This window comes from Chiloscyllium plagiosum, unplaced genomic scaffold, assembly GCF_037043375.1.
Source record: "Chiloscyllium plagiosum isolate Xiang-an unplaced genomic scaffold, Cpla_swu_hap1 HiC_scaffold_8, whole genome shotgun sequence".
Taxonomy (NCBI): Eukaryota; Metazoa; Chordata; class Chondrichthyes; order Orectolobiformes; family Hemiscylliidae; genus Chiloscyllium; species Chiloscyllium plagiosum.
In genome coordinates this window covers 50,846,194-50,863,170 of record NW_028270146.1, presented here as the reverse complement: position 1 = coordinate 50,863,170, position 16,977 = coordinate 50,846,194, and the positions used below count along the sequence as shown (strand labels likewise).

The 16,977-nt window shown below is 40.9% G+C and overlaps 1 protein-coding gene across 11 annotated transcripts in view; it reads right to left on the bottom strand.

The window, feature by feature from the left end:
• LOC148149397 (uncharacterized) overlaps window positions 1-16,977 on the bottom strand; it is an 86,834-nt gene that overhangs the window by 32,244 nt on the left and 37,613 nt on the right. For 5 of the 11 annotated variants that reach the window (XM_087989812.1, XM_087989814.1, XM_087989815.1 and 2 more), the window contains exons 2-3: window positions 11,589-11,742; window positions 10,520-10,568 (exon numbers count right to left, since the gene is read on the bottom strand). The exons of 3 other annotated variants lie outside the window; for them this stretch is intronic. The gene's annotated coding sequence lies outside the window, so the exon portion shown is untranslated. The remainder of the gene's footprint in view (window positions 1-10,519; window positions 10,569-11,588; window positions 11,743-16,977) is intronic. 3 more of the 11 variants (XM_087989816.1, XM_087989818.1, XM_087989817.1) reach the window with 2 other exon arrangements.

Here is a 16,977-nt window from a genome sequence, read left to right as displayed (position 1 = left end):
AATAGCTTCTAATGTTTTTCCTTTGACAGGTGTTATCTTAACTAGCCTGTTATTTTCTGCTTTCTGTGCCCCTCCTTTTGAATAAAATTGTCACATTTGTGAATTTCCAATCCAAAGGAACCTTCCACAAATCTAATGAATTTTGGAAAATTCAAACTAATGCATCAGTCATCTCACTTGCTATTTCTCCTATGACCATGGGATGAAATCCGTCAACTCACAGTTCCAACAATTTACTCAATGTTATTTTCTTGTTAATTGCAAATTTATTGAAATCCTTCCTCCCCTTCAATTCCAGATATATCGCTATTTCTGGGACATTTTTTGTATCTCTGCTGGTGAAAACCAACACAAAAATCTGTTCAATTTGTCTGGCATCTCCTTACCTTTCATTTCTAATTCTCTGGGCTCATTTCTTTTTACAATCAACACTTGCCTTTTTCACTTTTTTAAAAAATTTAAGAGACATTTCCTATCTTTTTTTATATTTTTGTCTAATTTTCTCCTGTATTCTAATTTTTGCATCATATTAATCTTTTCCTGTTTCTTTGCTGGTTTTAAATGTTCTGTCCAATTTTCTGATTAGCCACCTGTCCTTGCACGATTAAATGCCTTTTCTTTGTGTTTAAGAGTATCTTTCACTTTATAGTTAACCACAGAGTGCAGGTCTGTCCTAATACTTTTATCTTGTTTTTTGGAATGTAGTTATTCTGCACTTTCTGGAATATCCCATTAAATATTTGCCACTGTTTCCACATCCCTAATTCTAAATTGCCAGTTCACTTTCTCTACTGACCCGGGTTCAACTCCCACCAGGGTAGACAATGGAACTCAAATTCAGTGAAAATCTGGATTTTGTCATTGGCAATCACCCACTAGTGAGTATGATTGTCCATCTAGGAAATTCCATGCCACTAGTCATGGGTTTTGTAGGTCCTTGTGGGGCTGATGGACCTGATCTTCGAGCCGCATCTTCAAATACACATTTGGCATATGTTTCCAAAAGGTAGAAGTCATCCTTAGCCTTTGCATTGCATTCCTGTCTCCAGTGCCTTTACTGTACTTCCTTTTGTCAACTGATGGTTTTGAAAAATTGTTTCCATTCAAACAGGAATTCTCTCCAAGTCATTTCCTTCTGAATGATGGTTTCCCATGCGTTGACATCAATGCTGCATTCCTTGAGGAAATGCTTCAGATAGTCCTTTTTCCTTGGTCCTCCTCTCATTCGAGTGCCATCATTGAGCTGAGCGAAGAATATTTGCTTTGGCAGTCGAGCGTCTTGACTGTTGCTGGAGCAGCACCCACCCAGGCAAGTGGAGAGTATTCCACCTCATTCCTGACTTGTGCTGTGTAGATGGTGGACAGGCTTTCGGGTGTCAAGGTGTGAGTTACTTGTTACAGTGTTCTTAGTCTCTGGCCTGCTCTTGTAGCCATGATGTTTATGTCATGTGTCCAGTTGAATTTCTGGTTAATGGTAACAACCCTCCTTCCTCAAGGATGTTGACAGTGATGGTAACACCATTCAATGTCAAGATATGCTGTTTAGATTGATTCTATTGCAGAGTTTCATGCCTGGCATTTGTGTGTCACGAATGTTACTTGCCACTTGTCAGCCCAAACCTGGATATTGTCCAGATCTTGATGCATTTGAAAATGGACTGCTTCAGCATCTGAGGAGCTGTGAATGGTGGTGAACATTGTGTAATCATCGACAAACATCCTCACTCCTGCGATCATGATGGAGGGAAGGTCATTGATGAAATACCTGTAGATGGTCGGGCCCTAGGACATTACCCTGAGAAAGTCCTGCAGAAATGTCTTGGAGCTGAGATGACTGACTTCCAACAACTCTAACCATCTTCCTATGTGTCAGGTATGATTCCAAGCAGTGAAGAGTTTGCCCCCTGATACCAATTGATTCAAGTTTTGTTAGGACTCCTTGATGCCACACTTGGTCGAATGCAGCCTTGATGGCAAGGGCTGTCACTTTCACCTCACCTCTGGAATTCAGCTCTTTTGCCCATGTTCGACTCATGATTGTAATAAGGTCAGGAGCTGAGTGGCCCTGGCAGAACCCAAACTGGGCATCACTGACCAGGTTATTGCTGAGCAGATGCTGCTTGATAGCACTGTTGATGACACCTTCCATCACTTTATTGATCTCTGAGAGTAGACTGATGGGGTGGCAATTAGCTGGTTTGGATTTCTCCTGTCTTGTGTGTACAGGACATACATAGACAATTTGCCACATTATTGGATAGATGCCGGTGCTGTAACTGTACTGGAAGAGCTTGGCTAGGGGAGTGGCAAATTCTGGAGCACAAGTATTATTGTAAGAAAGTCGTCAGAGCCCATTGCCTTTGCAGTATCCAGAATCTCCAACCATTTCTTCATACCAGTGGAAGAGGCCAAGATGGATCACCCACTGGGCACTTCTGGCTGAAGATTGCTGCAAATGTTTCAGCCTTATCTTTTGCACTGATGTGCTGGGCCGTTCCATTTGTGGAGCTGCCTCCTTCAGACCGTTGTTTAACTGTCCATCTTCATTCATGACTGGGCATCACAGGACTGCAGAGCTTAGATCTGACCTGTTGATTGTGGGATTACTTTTTAATTCCCTTGTGCGGTGAGCTTTTCTGACTGGTCCACATTTATTGCCTACCCCTAGCTGAATGGCTTGCTAGGACATTTTAGGAGGAAGTTGAGAGTCAACTGCATTGTTGTGGGTCTGAAGTCACATGTAGGCCAGATCAGGTGAGGATGGCAGATTTTCTTCATTATAGGACATTAATGAGCCAGGTGGGTTTTTGTGACAATCGGTAATGGTTTATCAGTAGATCCTTAATTCCAAATTTTTTTTAAATTGAATTCAAATCCCACTATCTGTCATGGCAGGATTTGAACTCAGATCCCCAGAACACTGGCTGAGTTTCTGGATGAATAGTCTAGCAATAATACCATTGAGCCATCACTACCCCACTGATGTGGAGAATCCATCTCAAACAATGTTGATAGGAACCATCGCAGGGTCTTCAGGTAAAGTTCAAATTTCAGAGCCATACTTACTGAGGCTACTTAAGCAGGTCAAAGGTTAGGAATTCTGTAGTGAGCAATTCACCTTCTGATTCCCCAGAACCTGTCCACCATCTACAAGGTACAAGTCAAGAGTGTGATGGAATACTCCCCACTTGCCTGGATGAGGGCAGCTCCAACAATACTCAAGGAGCTTGACACCATCCAAAACAAAGCAGCGTCTTCATTAACACCACATCCACGATCATCCACTCCTTCTACACTGATGCCCAGTAGCAGCTGTGTGTACAATCTACAGCCTACAACCTTTATGCCATGGACAGACCCTAAAACCATTCCCCTCTCCTTCCACACAATATGTAGGGCCCAATGTATTGAGTCAGTGTGGCCCATTCCCTGATGGACTTTCCAGGCAGACACAACTGACTGCAGCCTATCTTTCGGACTGAATTTTCACCCTGACTGAAAGACGAGTTAAACCTGGGCTCATTTTGCTTGACTGCCAGGACTGAACATGACCAAAATCTGAGACTTTAATCACTGGGATCCTGGGCCTTGTATTTGAACAACTACCTTATCAAATGTCTTTAACCCCAAACTCAAAATGACCCAGCGCTGCCTTCTGCACTAAAGCTTCTCTCTCAGCCACAATCCACGTGCCTTGCCTTCGACACTAAGGTACCACTGTGAGGCAATTTCTTCTGCCTGAGTACACCCACTAAGTTGCCATTTGAGAGGCAAAAGCTGCTGGTTGAGCCTGTGCACTGAAGTGCCACCTGAGAAGTTGATAGAACATAGAACATAGAACATAGAACAATACAGCACAGAACAGGCCCTTCGGCCCACGATGTTGTGCCGAACATTTGTCCTAGCTTAAGCACCCATCCATGTACCTATCCAATTGCCACTTAAAGTTTGGCAATGATTCTGACTCTGCCACTCCCACAGGCAGCGCATTCCATGCCCCCACCACTCTCTGGGTAAAGAACCTACCCCTGACATCTCCCCTATACCTTCCACCCTTCACCTTAAATTTATGTCCCCTTGTAACACTCTGTTGTACCAGGGGAAAAAGTTTCTGATTGTCTACTCTATCTATTCCCCTGATCATCTTATACACTTCTATCAAGTCACCCCTCATCCTTCTCCGTTCCAATGAGAAAAGGCCTAGCACGCTCAACCTATCCTCATACGACCTATTCTCCATTCCAGGCAACATCCTGGTAAATCTTCTCTGCACCCTCTCCAAAGCTTCCACATCTTTCCTAAAGTGAGGCGACCAGAACTGCACACAGCACTCCAAATGTGGCCTAACTAAAGTCCTGTACAGTTGTAACATCACTTCACGACTCTTGAATTCAATCCCTCTGCAAATGAACGCTAATACACCATAGGCCTTCTTACAAGCTCTATCCACCTGAGTGACAACTTTCAAAGATCTATGAACATAGACCCCAAGATCCCTCTGCTCCTCCACCTTACTAAGAACCCTACCGTTAACCCTGTATTCCGCATTCTTATTTGTCCTTCCAAAATGGACAACCTCATACTTGGCAGGGTTGAACTCCATCTGCCACTCCTCAGCCCAGCTCTGCATCATATCTAAGTCCCTTTGCAGCCAACAACAGCCCTCCTCACTATCCACAACTCCACCAATCTTCGTATCATCTGCAAATTTACTGACCCACCCTTCGACTCCCTCTTCCAAGTCATTAATAAAAATTACAAACAGCAGAGGACCCAGAACTGATTCCTGCGGAACTCCACTTGTAACTGGGCTCCAGGCTGAATATTGATGCTGGTGCCTTGCCATTGCCCATCTAGGTAAGGTTATGGGCAAGGGGTACATTGTGCCTTCATCAACATTGAGGCACCTATTGCAATTGTAGCCATTCCAGCAAAGGTGAGGAGATGAAAAACTTTCAGGTTTCAGTCAAGGAGTGAAAGCTGTGCATTCTCCTGGACTGGAAGGATAGGAACTAATCTATCAGTTACACACTTAGTTTATAGAGTTAGCTTCTGAAACATTGAGTATCCAGATTAGACAGAAGTTCATGAAAGGGGAAAGTTAAATACAGTGAGTAGGGTAATTGATGAGATCCAAATGCATATATATAATTTCTTGCTACCTAATGGTGATAAACTGAACTCATCATCTAAGGAAGGAGGACTGAATTGTGAAAGGTAAAGTAGATGGCAAGGATTTGATCATTTGTACTCTTGCGCATTTCAGTCATCATAATTGTTTTTCCGTTCCCCAGTGAGGGGAATGTTCCATACAATTGTCGGGATCTGGAATGCCTGAAAGGTGCCTCAAATCAATTCTACATATAATTTTAAAAGGAAGTTGAAAAGATCACTGAGGATAAGAATTTTATAAATGTTATGGATAAAAATGAGAGTCTAGCTTCAAGTGTGACTTGTTTTTCAAACGACTGGCATGTTTGAAAGCCAGCCGTTCAAAAGACCACGTTCTATACCATTTTTGATTTTAATCCCATGCCTTCATTGTCAGGGCTGTGTGATCTTTCATGTCAGTGCAATGTATTCATTAGTGTAACAAAGCTGAATGTGCAGTGTAGAGTGCTGATTTAACAGAACCTGACAGTTAACGTTGACAGCAAGACACATTTGACACAATGACCTTCAACCTAATGCTGTGTAACATTCGGATTAAAGTTCTCTTGAAAAACTGTTGTGGTACATTGCAGTGGGTTTTAAAAAAAACTTAATGACTAAACAGCTGCTTATTTTATGTTACTGCGTTATATAAGTGGGATTATTTCTACTGAATCCAAGTAAACTGAGATTTATTGCAGTTTTTTTTAATTATAAAAGAGGAATTTAGTTGAGTCTTTTTGATTTAAAAAAAAGCAAATTCTTAACTTTTAATATTTCTGAAATATTACAAGGGAACAATGATGTTATTAAATTAGTAATTCAGAAGTCTGAATGAATGCTCTAGAGACATAAATACAAATTTCACCTTGGCAGCTGGAGGAATTTATATTCAATTAATTTATTTGGAATAAAACAGTATTCTAATAGTTCACTCGTGCCTTTCAGGGAAGGAAATCTTCCTTTCTGAGCCAGTTTTGCCTGTATCTCACTGTCGACACACATCAGTATAGTTGGCTCTTAACTGTGCACTAAAATGGCCTAACAAGCCACTCACCACCTGTTCACAGGCAATGAGGAATAGCCTTACTGGTAATGCTGACATCCAAAGAATAATCAAAAATAAGCAGCGAAAAGGATGAGAGTGGACAACTGGATCAATTTTGTCCTTTTTTTGGTTCATTCACAGGATGAGGGTATCAATAGCTAGGCCAATATTAATTGCCCAGCACTAATTGCCCAGAGGTATCTAACAGTCAACCACATCGCTGTGGATCTGGAGTCATGTAGGCCAGACCAGATAAGAATGGCAGTTTCCATCTCTAAAGGAACTTAGTGAACCAGATGGGTTTTTCCAACAATTGACAATGGTTTCATGGTCATCACTGGACTCTTAATTCCAAATTTTTATTAAATTCAAATTCCTCCATCTGCAGGATTCAAACCTGTGTCCCCAGAACAGTGCCTGGGTCTTTGAATTAACAGTCCAGCAATAAAACCACTAGACCAGCACCCCCCTGTTGCAACCTTAATGAGCAGTGAGATTGCTCAGGCCTCCACTCGAGAAGGCATCCTCACTATTGCCACTTGCCATCTGACATTCCAAGGAGTGTTAATTGAGATGAGATTGATGAGATTTTCATCCCTCACTTGGGTGGAAGGCCAGCCTCAATATTGCTAAAGACCAAACTAACTGACTAGCTACTCCCAGTTAGAAGGGCAGCAGGAGGAGGCTAATTTGATGTGCACCCCCTGACAATCTGACGCCTTACCACTGTTTCTCTCTCAGCAGTTACTGCCAATCCTGCTCAAAAGTTCCAACATTTTCTGTTCTTATATGATGCACTAAGTAGATGCTGTTTTAGACTGAGTACAAGTACAATGGATTGAATGGACTCCCTCTGTATTGTATGATTCTATGATGAACATAAACATTTTTTTCCTCTCTTACATCTTCTCTTTGGAAGATTTTGTTATCTTGGTGGGATATAGGTTTAGTATGCAGTGTTTTTAATTCAGAAACATTACTGCAACTGCTAATGGGGACTATTAGTAGATGACAATGGGTAGTGTGTGGTCGCAGCCCATGTGATGACAAGGCTTGGTGTGTGTGTGGGTAGGGGAATGCACAGGGAAAGGTGATCAAGCCCAAGAATCGTTGAACTCATTATTGAGTCCTGAAGGCTGCAGGGTGCCCAGGTGGAAAGTGAAGTGCTGTTTTTCCAGCTTGCCCTGAGCTTTGCTGAAGCACCAGGGAACAAGATGGTGTGTTGAAGTGCAGGCAACTGGAAGCTCAGGATTGTTTTTGCAGGCAGAACGTAGGTATCTTGTCAAGCAGTCACTCAGCCTGCACTTTGTTTCCCCAATGTAGGGGAGAATACATTGCAAGCAGCGAATGCAGTAGCTTAGATTGAGTGAAGTGCAGGTAAAGTGCTGCTTCACTTGGAAGGTGTGTTTGGGGCGTTGAATAGTGACAAGGGAGACAGCTCTTTACTGACAGTGGTGGAATTCCCTGACTGACAACTGTTCACCTTTTGACTTGACTGAAGGAACATTCCCTGGAAACTTGGCAACAGGATCACTTGGCTGAAGCACATGCAATGTGTTTACCACATAAACTGTTGGCGTTGTTGTAGGTGTGAGATTGATCTCGTATGGTGCTGTGCAGCAACATGTTCACCTTCATGACTGATCACATCTAATCACCATGAATGGCTGCCTGGCTTTCTGTCTGTGCTAAACAGCAAGGAAAAACAAACTACTGTGAGCCTGTAATTCTGAAAGAGGCAGCAAAACTGCAGGGAAGGGAAGGCAAAACTGAGATGCTGTGACCATCCAAGTAATTGTGAAGTGAATTAGCACTATGAAAATAAACCAAAAGGTGCACCCCACTCCAATCCGTTAGTTGGGCACAGTGCATAAATGGCTTGGCAGTAGCATTCCAGTAAATGCTATTAGTGCATTCCTAAACAATGCATTCAAGTGGATAACTGCATTCTAAGTGAGTCAGAGATGTGCCTGAAATAAGTCCACAGAGGCTGGTATCTCATCATTAAGTCTACCTTTATTTACACTTGAGCAATCTGACTTTAGTACTGCTGCATTCAGAGTGGGTATCAGAGTGTCAGTATCTCTGACACTCAATCTTTTTATCTGTCAGCCAAGGCTCCTTGATTTGACCAGATCAACAACCCCAATCAAGGAACTCACACTCTATGATGTCCAGTTGGCTGATCTCATTACAATCACCACAGTGCCATGCTGATGTGCTAAGGCTGCTGCATGACTGATGTCAACATGGACGGATGGGGAGGTGCAAGCAGTCACTGGTCATGCAGCACAGCCATGATGTTTTTGAGATTTCAATATGGGGCCTGGAGGAACAAGTGGTGAAGGGAGCTGGCAGGCACCCACTCTATCATGTCAATTATTGTCACTGGCTAATTTCTGTCCAGTGCATAGGAGAATAGCAAACTGCTCGTAACTGGGTTGGGAATAGGTAATAATGAAATGTAAAAGACAAGCAAATAGGCTTCTCATTACTAATTAGTGAGTTGAGTGGAAAAATGCAACTTTCACTTCTTGATGTTGACAATCTCATTTTTCCAATCTTGATGTGTTTTCTCTACTGATGTGCCACTGCCTCTGTTGTTCAGAAGCTGGGAAAATTCAGTTTAACATCTCATCTAGAAAACAGCATCCCTGACAGCCTAACACTTCCTAAGTTGAGCTAAGTTGAGCTATGGATTTTAACCATTTTCATTAAAACAATGTATTATACACGTTACATAAGAATACTTCATTCACATTTTCTTGTCAATACCTTTGTACAAGTCCCTGTAATTTCCATGATTATCCTTTTTCCACTAGATTCTCACAGCATCCTGATTTTCTCCAACATTTCTACACTTTAATGCCAGAAGGATTGAATGTGATACTGCTGTATAAATTATTTAGAAACTGAGCACATTCTTTCCTACACTTGACATTTGTTAGCTTTGTCTAGCCAACAGTGACTGCACTCTATAAAATACAGCACACTACTGTGCAATGTGAAAACATCATTCTTTTAATTTAGGAAACACACTTTATTCCTAAAAATAACTTCATATACATACATAGTCACTAAAGTAGTTTGGTTCTGTACAGTAGCATATGAAGAAACAAATCAACATTGGAGTTTGTTATATCCAACAAACAATCCAAAGACATTTCTTACTTGTACAAGATTATATTTACATATATTTGAGGCACCAGGAGGGTCCAAAAACTTGAAAAGACACCCATTTACCTTCACCAGAAAGACTTCATTGTTATATAGGAGCTGCAGACTGAATGCATTCAATTCAGCAGCAATAAAATAAATAAGCTTAGCTTGGATTAATCATTTTTATCACTTGTTCAGTACCTTATCTTTTATATTATCCCTTCCAATTTTTTATATTTATTCCCTTCCCTCCTGTTTCTCATACCTTAAAATTAGTAATGCATCATACATTTCCACATGTAGCAGCAGCATACATTGATTTTACCCATACGTGGATTTCTCATGGATATTGAATTATTAGTCAACATCACAACCAATGCATATCGGTTTTAAACACAAAACACAAGCACCCTTCCAACAGGACTGGGCAGTGAGTGACAGGAAAGAGAACCATCATCAGTTTCCCAGCTCCCCCAAGTTTGTCCTGAAGGGAGGTTATCACACTCTGAATACTTGCCTGACTGAAACCAGAGAGAGTTCTACTCCCTTGTTCATTACCATTTTACACATGCAAATTCAACTTTTATAAAACTTAGGCTCTAGGATTTTACCTTGGCAGTACATCTTTCATAGAGTCATAGAGTCTTGTGCTCTGATCAACGCTCAAAGAGTAATAATATTTTTTGGTTAAGTGGGTGGGGTGAAAGATAACAAATGGAGCATGATAAAAGCAACAACTTCTTCATTTGAGAACAGTGAAGGTAAATCTCTATCCAAAACACCAAAATACTTTAGACATGAAGTATTCAACGGCTTATTAATTTATTGTAACCGTGTAAAGGATATTTAGTAAGTTGAGGCCAATTTAACTTCTAGCCAGAGTACATCACATGCCAAAGAAAATCAAATAATTTCAATCAATGACACTACTTATTCTTAAAGTTGACCAACTTTGGAAGGTTAGTCAGTCTTTACTACTTAAATATTTAAGTAAAACCACAAAAAAGCAATGACTGGCATTAGCTAACTTACCTCGGAAACTATCTCCTCAACAAGTGCAAAAATTCAACAATTTATATTTATAAAGCAGTGCTCAACAAGTTCCAAAAAATTTGAAGCTTTTCAAACAGGTATCTGTAGTGCTATATAAATAAAGAGTACCTTTGTATCAAAACAGAAGCCTGGAAATGCACAGCAAGTCAAACAGCACCTGTGGAGGGACAAACAGTTAACATTTCAGGTCCAACAAATTTAGATGAAAGATCATTAGCCCGAAAGGTTAGCCTGTTTCTCTGTCTACAGATGCTACCTGACCTACTGAGTTTTCTGTTTTTACTTCAGATTTCTAGCATTTCTGCATTATTTTACTTTTGGTCTTATAAGTTGGTATCATGGGGTGGACGATATTCATAGGCATGTACAAATGGATAAGCTTACAGGAGTGTGAGCTGAGGAAGTTAAACCGAAAATATTAATGCCAGTTCTCAGATATGGAAAGCCAATGGAGGTTGATGATAATCTGGACATTGTGTGAGGGAGGACACAAGTCTAAATGTTTCAGATGAATTAGTATTTGTGAGGAAACAGTGGAGTGGCCAAAAAAGTGATCATAGGAAAAATAACATTCTTAAAATAAATAATGGTGCCTTTATATCGTAGCTAGCAGTATGATGTTAGTGCTAGCGAGTGACTATCCTACTGGCTCTATAGTGGTCTATATGAAAAGAAAGCAGAGCTGTGAGCATACACATAAATGCTCATATAAAACTTTGGTGCTAAGGTTCCGGTGGAATTATAAATTTTTTTTGTGTTACAAAGTGTCATTGTTACCAAGATAAAATTGGATTTTTTATGTAATTGCTAATAAGCTGATGTATTAATGTTGTACTGCAACTTGTAAGAATCGCAAACAGATTGAGACATTGCTAAAGTACATTCAAATACTGGTTACAAAAATACTTATTGTGCAACCACAAAATAGAGATAAATTGTGTTCCTTACATCAGTTTAAACACTGTCCCATCAATGCAAAAAATACAGTTTAACAAGCTACGAAAAGCTTTTCAATTGCCGCTTATATTTGTAATGCTCACAATATAACAACTGAATCAGATTTACAGATACTGGCCTGTCGAAATCATAGCAAAAGATGTCTCCATTATGTCAGTAACAATTTTTTAAAAACACCAAAAGTTTAAAATTGTAACGCCCTGCTGTTCTTTAGCCTTACCTGTTACATATGAAGCAAGGTTTGCTCAGTTTCTCATAACCTTTGGTAAGTTGGGCCTGTGCTGAAGACTGATCTCTGGAGTTCCAACTTTGTCCTTCATCTGAGGCTATTAGAAAAGTCTATCAAACTACGATGTCATTAACTCCGTTCTCAGCTGATAGGAAAAAGAGATGCCAAAGATTGGCATATTGCCACGTTAGATAAACACCAAAAGCTGAACTGGAAATGCCTGTAAAGGGCTCTATATTTAATATGTAATGATGTAATAATTGGTAACTGGCATTTAATGATAATCCAATATCTGAAACATCTGGAAGAAAACAATGAAGAGGTATTCAATAACTTAATTGACACAAAAGAACTGTTTATGTTTGTGAGCAGGAGACAAATGCTAAACTTAATGTTTGCTCAAGGTAGGTGCAGTTAAGCGTAGAATAATGGTCAAGCCCCATTTTGGTAATTTAGCTTCATTATGCTATTGAACAGTATACAGCATCAACAATACCTGCTGATATTCTCACACATTTAGAAGTAGAACTAGAGGGGCAAGGTTCCAGGAAAGTTACTCCTACCTTATTTTATATCTAGTTTATATCATTGATGAAAGATTCCTGTTCACTGGTATGAAGACTGACATGGCTCTCTCTGTACCACTCTAATACAACCTCACAATGTGGTGGTAGTACTAAAAGTTGACAAAATCTTCCTTTAGAGCAATGGGAGTGATGCCCACCACTGGCACAAACATTGAAAACAAAGGTGACGGGCAGCTGTTAGGTTCCTACTTTGAAGCATTAAGTTAGATCAGCACCCTTCAACATGTGAGACCCCAACAACAGTTGAAAAGTAGGCAGTGCTCCAAGAGACGACAATCATGGAAAGGCAGACCTTAACATCTGCACATTAAAATGCAAGCTACAATAAAAGGTCAGCAACAATAATCTGATCACTGGACTGACTTTGTGGAGTCGTCAGGGGCCCAGAAGAGCTGAGCAGTGGCCGAGCTGCCAGACATAATACAAGACTGAAAGAACATCACACCAAAAACACGGGTTTACGCTAAAAAAAATCCCCAACTGCTCTTTTACAGTCTCTCAAAGCAGCATTTAGAGGAAATGCAGTTGGAAGAAAAGCTCTGCCACAAGCTATGTCTGTACTAATGAAACTCCTCATTCATCACAGAAGATTCTTGATGTAGGTTTGCTTGCTGAGCCCTACTAGGTAGCATCTTCAGTGGGCCTCAGGTGAAGCACTGTACATGATTCCTACTTTCTATTTATATGTTTGGGTTGGTGATGTAATTTTCTGTGGTGATGTAATTTCCTGTGGTGATGTCATTTCATGTTCTTTTTCTCAGGGGATGGTAGATGGGGTCTAACTCGATGTGTTTGTTGATAGCGTTTCGGTTGGAATGCTGTGGTATTCATGGGTGGCGGAAAGGTTATGATTGCCTCTTTGTACTCTAGAACTGCCACTTTTCCTATTGCCTGAACCACATGGCTCAAGAATGCGTCTAGGAATTCTCGTGTGTGTCTCTGTTTGGCTTGTCCTAAGGTGGGTGTGTTGTCCCAGTCAAAGTGGTGTCCCTCCTCATCTGTATGTAAGGATACTAGTGACAGAGGGTCATGTCGTTTTGTGGCTAGTTGATGTTCGTGTATCCTGGTGGCTAGTTTTCTGCCTGTTTGTCCAATGTAGTGTTTGTTACAGTTCTTGCACGGTATTCAAAACTCGCTGATCACAGAAGATTGCTTTAGAAACAAACATGACATCCTGTAGAAAAGACCCACCTTCAATGTAAAATCTGGCTGTTAGAGAAATTATTGGCCAGGATGATAACACTGAACCTCAGAGATTTCCATCAATGGATACTACACACATGTTATTTGGATATAGGAGGTGCAGTTATTCTGTTGTTTAGAAGGCTTTACATAGCTGAAAGAAGTTACCTTCCATCTTGAACTTTCCAACTAATTTGGCCCTGGATGATAGAACCTTGTGATAAATGGCTAGCTTTAGGAAATGTTATGGCACAAAGGCAGACAAATTGTGGAAATACTGAACATTTTTGAGAACCAGCTATTTAAGTTAAGAATAAAGTCACCATGATCCCAAAGGCTGCTGAGTTTAAACTGAGGGACCCACATCATAACCTCAGCTAGTGCAGGAATTGAACCCACATTGTTAGCATCACCCTGTATTACAAACTAACCATCCAACCAACTGAGCTAGCCAACAACTTAACTACAACTTAGTAGGAAAGCCTGAACGGCTCTCAACCTCATCCTTCAGGCAAACACAGCTGTCAGCTAGTCAACCACAGTGAGTTTAGATAACAGTTTCTGAAGCTCTTCTCATAGCTCAGAAAGCTCAGTGCTGTGTATCACGTCATACTCAAAGCAGATGCCAAACCCTTGTGTTTGTTCACACCCAGGGAGGATCCACATCCACCTTGGTCAAGGCAAAAGAGAAGATTGAGACAATGCTCAGGAAGAGAATGATTTCAAAAGTCTATCAGCTGGTGATATGGTGCTCAGTTATGGTGTCATTTCCCAGAACGGAGCGTTTTATTCAAATGTGTGTCTTATACATTTGAATATTGCAGTGCATTGTGAAGTATATCTAATGGTATCTGTAGATGAGAGCCTGATTAATCTTGCTCAGAGCACACTTTTCACTAGGTTAGATAGCAACAGTGGCTTCAGGAAATCTCTGTTAAATGAGAACATCAAACTGCTCACCACATTCATAGCTTGTCATAGACATTATTGCTTTAACCACCTGCAAAATTGGTGTCATATCCTCAATCTGAGAGTTTTCAGTAGACAATGTTCAATATATAAGAAGGCATGAAAGGTGTTACATGTCACATGGACAACATTCTCTACTACGGATCCACTAAAGATCAACATAACAAGACAGCATGGAGAATCTTGTTGCATAAGTTACAGGATGCTTTGATGTCACTCAATGACAAGTATGAGTTCTCCAAGTCTACAATCAAATTATTGAGCCATGTGGTTCAGGCGATAGGAAAAATGGCAGTTCTAGAGTACAAAGAGGCTATCATAACCTTTCCACCGCCCACGAATACTACAACATTCCAACAGTTCATGGGAATGGTGAACCAGGAAGGGAAATTCTTACCTCATTTAGCCCAATGAATCTCAGACAACTTCTGAAGGGAGATCAGATCTGGTATTGATGTGAATATCAGCAAAACTTGATTGATCAAATAAAAGAAATGCTCATTTCATCTCAGGTACTTGCAAATCATGACCCAGCTCTTCCAGCTGTAATAGTGGAGATGCAACATCCACAAGTCTAGGAGCAGTCTTATTTCTGATCCATGATGGGATCAGATGACCAGTTTACTATGCTTCCAGTACTCTTGCGGAGCGTTTCAGAGAACACCTCTGGGACACCCGGACCAACCAACCCAACCACCCTGTGGCTCAACACTTCAACTCCCCCTCCCACTCCACCAAGGATATGCAGGTCTTTGGACTCCTCCATCGCCAGACCACAACAACACGACGGTTGGAGGAAGAGCGCCTCATCTTCCGCCTAGGAACCCTCCAACCACAAGGGATGAACTCGGATTTCACCAGTTTCCTCATTTACCCTCCCCCCACCTTGTCTCAGTCAAATCCATCGAATTCAGCACCGCCTTCCTAACCTGCAATCTTCTTCCTGACCTCTCCGCCCCCATCCCAGTCTGACCTATCACCATCACCTTGACCTCTTTCCACCTATCACATTTCTGACGCCCCTCCCCCAAGTCCCTCCTCCCTACCTTTTATCTTAGCCTGCTGGACAAACTTTCCTCATTCCTGAAGAAGGGCTTATGCCCGAAACGTCGATTCTCCTGTTCCCTGGATGCTGCCTGACCTGCTGCGCTTTTCCAGCAACACATTTTCAGCTCTGATCTCCAGCATCTGCAGACCTCACTTTCTCCTTCCAGTACTCTTATACATATAGAAGAAACACATACCTTTAATGAGAAGAAAGCATTTGCAGTAGAAGAGTTGTGTAAGAAATTCTTTGATTACCCCTTAGGTTTGCTGATCAGAATTGAAACTGACCAAAAGCTATTGATAACTTTATTAAACACAAAAGAATGGGTAAAGAGTCCCGGGATTCAATTTGCAAATGATGCAATATGAAACCATCATAGAGTACATAGAAGAACAACAACAAAGTAATAGTGATGCTCTATCAACACTCCTGACGAGGACAAAAAATGTCATTCTTGCAGTTGAGACCTTCACAGCCATAATCACTCACTGCTTGTCAGCCATATTGAAGAAGATGCCGGAATGTTGAGAAGCTCAGTTATGTGGTGAACAATTTGTAAAGATCTGTATGATCTATTTGGAGGTTTGACCAGAGTATGTTCCCAATAACCCAGTCATATGGAGGTATTTGAAACAATGCAGTTCCATCTGCATTATCATCAATGTTTAGTTGCTCAATGGTGTACAATGTTGGTAGTCTGCTCCTCCAGCTGTCAAAACCCTCCAAGTTCCTCCAGATCTGGAATTTCCTTTTTACATCTTTCTCTCCTTTACAATATACACACACAAAAAAAAAATCTTTTTGACCAATTTCTCTTACTACATTCTGGATTCCTATCAGGAGACTCAGACAGTGGTGTGAGCCGTTTAACTTTTCCAGAGTTCCAGAAATGTATCAATATGGACATTACCAGGTAGGCAGTAATCTTCTCAGAGTGGAAGCTAGTATGGATAATACGTTGGTCTATGTTTGTGAGAACACAATAAGAAAAAACAAGCAAATCACAATCAGAATCTAATGCAAATGCTAGACAGAGCTTACCAGATGAATTGGAAGCTGATTAAGATTCAATTGAAGATGCCTGAAATCAAGTGTACTGACAGCAAAAAGACTTCACCTGAATCCTGGCAAGGTAAGAGTAGCAGCAGTGAGGCAGTAACCAAAAGATATAACATACAGGCCACTTCATAGCACCATCCTCAAACTGCTCCTATCTGTTACAAAGTGTCTTGTAGTGATTGTAACAAGTCAAGTGTATCTCCTGGATTACGAGTTCTCTGAGTGGGGCTGTTCATCTGCTCCAATTGGGGAGCCCTGGCAGACAGTTATAAAGAGGAGTCTCAGAGGTTCTGTTCACTCTGAGAGCTGGCTCTGAGGGAGCAGGATCAGTGTCCAGGACTCTCCACATGAAAATAAAGGGTGACTAGGTGACGGAATACTGGCCTTTGGACTTATTTCATATCTGTTATTTCATTTGCAGAGATATCAATGAGACATGATATACAAACAAGGAAAACAGATATACATTTCCTATAAAGAAACTTTAGAATGCTAGGACAGTTTGAGATTCAATAAGAAGCAACAGTTTACTATG